The following is a 5,676-nucleotide window of genomic DNA, read 5'->3' on the forward strand; positions in this document are numbered from 1 at the left end:
TTGGGTAAGGATTAAAAAAAAAAAAAAAAGAACCCAGACGGTGTGTCTCAGTGGTTGAGCATCGACTCATGAACCAGGAGGTAACAGTTTGATTCCAGGTCAGGGCACAAATGAGTTGCAGGCTCACTTCCCAGTAGGGGGTGTGCTGATCAATGATTCTCTCTAATCATTGATGTTACTATCTTTCTCTCCCTCTCCCTTTCTCTAAAATCAATGAGAGAGAGAGAGAGAGAGAGAGAGAGAGAGAGAGAGAGAGAGAGAGCGCCTTAGCTGGGGTTGCAGGCTCGATCCCCAGTAGGGGATGTGCAGGAGGTAGCCAATCAATGATTCTCTCTCATCATTGATGTTTCTAACTCTCTCTCCCTTCTTCTCTGAAGTCAATAAAAATATATTTTAAAAAAGACGATTAAAAGCCAAAATATGAGAGATTTGAAGGTCCTTTGAGACGTTGATGAGCAGAGGGTCCCACCCTGGAACAGCTAGTCAGAATAAAATAAAGAGATGAAAAATGAGTGCCATTAAGTTTCTTGCTGTTGGAATGGGAGAAAGCTAGAATGATCCAGGTAATTGATGAGAGTGGAGACACCAGTATGAACTCATGTTTAGCTTAATATAGATACAGACTAGTGACCCGGCGCACGAAATTCGTGCACATTAAAAGGGAATTAATTAGAGGAAATATTTTAATATTGCTATTTGCCCTTTCTCTTATAATAGAAGTGTCAGAGATGAAAGAAAATTAGTAAAATGTATATGAAAATCTTCCTCCTGTCAGAGTCTGGGGCACACCACAGGACCCAGAGTCAAGTCCCCGCCCACCCACATGCGCCTCAAAATCACACAAGACCCAGACCCGGCCAGCCCCACCCACATTGTGCTAGATCCATACCCGGACGGCCCCACTCCTGTCAAGCCCTGCCAGGTGAGGGGTGTGGCCTCAGATTGCCTGGCCCGGTGCCAGGGTGGGGGGTGCAGCCTGAGGTCCCCTGGCCCGGGCCAGGGGCATGGCCTGAGGTCCCCTGTCAAGCCCCACCACGCAGGGGGTGCAGCCTCAGGTCCCCTGGCCTGGTGCTGGGGCGGGGTGTGTGGCCTGTGGTCCCCTGGTCCAGGCCGGGGCAGGGGGCACACTTTGAGGTCTCCGTCAAGCTCCATGGGTGGGGGGTGTGTCCTGAGGTCCCTTGGCCCGGTGCTGGGGCGGGGGGCGTGGTCTGAGGTCCCCCAGCCTGGCACCAGGGTGGTGGGCGTGGCCTGAGGTCCTCTGTCAAGCCCTGCCGGGCGGGCGGGGCACAGCCTGAGGTCCCCCAGCCTGGTTCTGGGGCAGGGGCACGGCCTGAGGTCCCCTGTCAAGCCCCACCAGATGGGGGCGCGCAGCCTCAGGTCCCCTGCCCCAGCCCAGCACCATGCAGCCTCAGGTCGTTAAGGCTCGTTACAAGAACTCGGCCTCCGCTGTGGGCTCAGCCATCTTGTTATGGTATGATGGTCAATTTGCATATTCCCTTTTTATTAGTTAGGATGGTTACATATAGAAATATTTAGGTATGTGTAGGTACACAAGTTAATACATACAGATTTACTTCCTTGTCCAGCCAGCTGAGAAATGACACCCCAGGAGCTAGCCCCCAGATCTTGATTTCTAATATCATTTTCCAATAAAAGGAATCAGGGTGTCTTGGAAAAATGGCTCATTCTAGGATTCAGGCAGGAAATACCCAAAATGAGCCTGATGCTCTTGTAGAACCAGAGAGTAAGGAAGTGCTCAAAACATCCACAGTGATGGGGCTATGTCAAAGGGACATAGGAGCCAAATGAAAGAGCTTTCAATGACCAACACTGAAACAAATTGAGGAACAAATTACAGTAGTATTGGATTATAACCAAATTATAGAATGTCCATGAGTCCCTGCTGATACAGACAAAGCATTGAATAAACAAATAGGGGAGAATAGACAAGTCTCCCGTGGGACTCCACCCTCAAGGACTTGAAGCATAACCCCATACTAATTAAGAGTGGGCTGTGCACACTGACTTCCTTCCAGAGAGTAAAGCGTGAAAAGGGGGATAAAAGTAACTTTACAGTGGAAAAACTTGAAAAAAGACAACCTCATCCAGGTGAACATGGGTAACATCAACAGTGATTAAGTTGTGATGATGTGATGAGAATGGTGCTTTAGCTCTGTGGTCTTAGGTTCTGTGCCCAGCACAAGGCAAGTTTTTGATAGCTTCTACTCTGCCCCTTCCCCCTCCCCCTCTCCTCTTTTCCCTTCTCCCTCCCCTTCCCCTCCCCCTCCCCTTCTCTTTCCCCTTCCCTCTCCCTCTCCCTCTCCTTCCTTTCTCTTGCCACGTAGGGCTGTAGCTTCATTTGGAGAAAGCCTGTCTACTCATAAAACCCTTCCTTGTCTTGGTCTTGGTCTCTCAGTTTGGTCATGTCATTTGATAAGCTAATTTCGGCATTCATGCTTTGTAGAGAGGTTCTTTGCCTTTGACAGAGTGACTCATTCCTAATGAGGGACCTGGGGGCAGGTGACCCAGGTAGGAGGCAGGTGGCTGTCTGCTTGTCCATCTGGCCCCTTCCTGGTAATCACTGCTCCAAATCAGATGCTTAATTAGCATTCACGGGAGCCCGTCTGCAGTAAAGGACACTTAAGAGAAGCTGAAGTCTGAGCCGGAGACCCAGCTCTGCCAGCAGCCCTGCTGACCTTTGACCTGCAGGGAGTCTCCTTCTCCCTAAACCCTGATTTCGTCAACTCTAATATGGGGAAGCATTGGCCTTGTCTCTGTCACAGGGTGTGAATAAACACCATAATGACTTGTTGAATGCCTGTGGCAAAGTGAACTCAGGTCTGCTGGTCCTTAGTTATTACTCCTGCTTGTGATGCCACTTTGTCATCCTTAGAGGCTCATGCCGATTGCCTGCTTGGTTGGTGCTGTGGAAATCATCAGACCCAGATTCAAACATTGATCAAGTACTTTCTCTCTGAGACTTTTGCAATCCGCCTTCACCCTGGAGTAGTCAGAGACAGGCTGGGTTCCTACATTTAAGGATGATGCCACCAAACTATTTGCTTACTCCAGGAGATAGCCTTACTCTCCTTTGCAATTTGGATTTTTTTTGTTTGTTTGTTTTCACCATTGTAGTTAGTAACTCACTTTCTTGATTATAAGGAAATATTTTTTTCCAGTGCCCTTTTCTTCACAGTTTTGGAAACCAGTGTGTGACAAATTTTAACACGCACGGAATCACTGGGGAACCTTGTCAAATGCAGATTCTGGTTCAGTAGGTCTGGGAAGGAGCCTGAAATTCTGTATTTCCAACAAGCTCCAGGCGAGTGCCTCTGGTCCCAGAACACATTCTGAGGAGAAGGTGACACTCTGCCATCCGTGGATGCACAGGACTGGCTGGCTTGCTGTGGAGACTTCTGTGAGCCCTTAACGGAGGGGAGGGGGACGTGGAGCATGCACTCAGCCCTCTGCAGGCTGCCCAGGAAAGCTGGCTCCAAAGCCCAGCTCTTGCCACTGCTCTGTGTTGCTCTTTGTCCAGTGGAACATAATAAATCATTCTAGGATTCAGGCAGGAAACACACAAAAACGAGTGTCATTAAACTAGTGTCATAAAGGGTCAACTTTGGTAAACCAGTGACTGGGACAGCATTAGAATTCTCTTCTTGTGGACTTGCTTCAGATGATTGGGAGAAATATACAATGTCGACAAGGGCAGACTCACAGCTGTCTCATTATCCTGTCTCATTGCCTTTGCAGCCTGTAATTCGTTACTGGGCATCAGTCCTCACTCGGGAGAAGGGCTGAGACACATTACTGACAATGTTGGCCTTTGTCTGAGGCTCTGGCCAAAACTTCAGGGCTATAAGGTGATTAACTGAAAGGGGATTTGGAGATTATCTGCGGTTTCAATATCAAGGTCATGCCTGACACCACATCACTAAGAATTCATTCTACAAAATATCAAGGTGATTACAGGCCTATAACGCTAATTTTCTCTTTTCAACCACCGCTCTTTCTCAGTCTTCTTAAAGTGTCTCCTGGGTAGAAGGCAATAACCGGAACAGGGACATAATTACCTCATGGGTTCAGGCTCCACATTTACTCTTTTTTAAAAAGCTGTGTTTAACTTACCTCTTGGTTCTTATAAAATGTTTTTGATTTAAGTCTCCAGGCCAGGAAACCACCACTTCCAAGGGAATAAAACTCTGCGTATGGTTCTAAGGAATGTGTTTTAAATGCCCTGAATTGTAAGCAGAGAAAAGAAGGTCCTATTGTACCATTGTACTTTGAAGCAGAACCTTGATGAATCCAATATTTAGGGTATTGCAAAGCAAACAAACTCTCCGTCTCCCCAGTTCTCTCTCTCTCACGAGCATATGGATTGTCCTGTGTCTTGACCAATTGTCCAAGTTGTTTCTTGCTTCCTGAATTCTTGCCTCCTATTAGGCATACCAGTCCTGGAATACTAACCTCTATATCTTACACCAATTTGACCCCCTCTCCCTTTTGTTCACCTGCCCTGCTAGTCTGTGCTAGCTTGTCATTTTAATCTCTTTCCCAGGCAACAAAACTGGATATAGGTGGGCCAGTAAGGTAGCCAATGGGATTGGGTGGGGATATGTTTTGTGTCAATCTCAGCCTATCAATAGTGAAGTTATCGGCTGGAAATGTCTGGGGGCACTCACCTGGGCCCGCAGAGAGCCTCCACAGACACCTCCCTTTTCAAAACCTGTGTTGTAACCCTTGTGGTTCTTACTATGATGGCAAGACACCCTCAGCAATAGTCATCCGGAAACTTTGAAAAAACACGGTTTATTACTTACAGATCCTGGAGGGTGCACGCACACCTGGGGCCACAAAGGGAAGTTGTCGGGGTGGGGTTGTGGAGGGGAGAAAGGGAACATGGGCCTAGGGTTCTGCTTTTATCATGGTTGAGGGTGGGTTAACTAGGGTTTCATAGGTTTATTGTTTGTTAGGGATGTAAGACATAAGAATGGGAATTAAAGTACAGAAAGGGAAATGCAAGTGGTCAAAAGGACAGTTATCTAAGTCAACTGGAGATCTCTGAAGCAAAGGAAACTTCAGGGACATGAAGCCTGGTTCTTTATCTAGTTGTGCACCTGGCAATGTGTTTGTTGGAAATAGCTGGCTTTGACGTCGATGCCTGTGCAACCAAGTACTCAATGTCAGACAGCTGCTTGATAATCAAGAACTCCCACTGCCAGGGCTCACACACAGACTGAGATGACAGTAGGACAGATTCAGGAACTCTGAGAAGAGACTCCCTTTCCCCATAACGGTTCTTCCCAGGGTGTGAGCAATGGGGCAAACCATGGACCGGTCTATGTTAGACTCTTAGGTATTGAGGTCACTCTTTCAAGATCTTTATGCACTCACTGTCTGTTCCAAAGTCTCTGTGTTTTAGCACAAAACAACAACATTCTGCTCTGAGGCCTTTCTTTCTGTATTGCAGCATCTAAATAAAGCCTGGTTCCAAGCAGTTGTTTATTGTTTGCTGAGCAGAGGGTAAAGAATGACAACTAGATAAATGAATGATAAGAAATGCCAGCCTTTTTTGCAAATGTTTTCTTTTAATTTTTTTAAATTTATTGTTTATTTATTTTAAAATCTTTATTGTGGAGAGTATTCCCTCCCCCCCCATTGGTCCCCTCCACC

The sequence above is a fragment of the Cnephaeus nilssonii genome (assembly GCF_951640355.1).
Source record: "Cnephaeus nilssonii genome assembly, chromosome: 13".
NCBI classification, from domain to species: Eukaryota; Metazoa; Chordata; class Mammalia; order Chiroptera; family Vespertilionidae; genus Cnephaeus; species Cnephaeus nilssonii.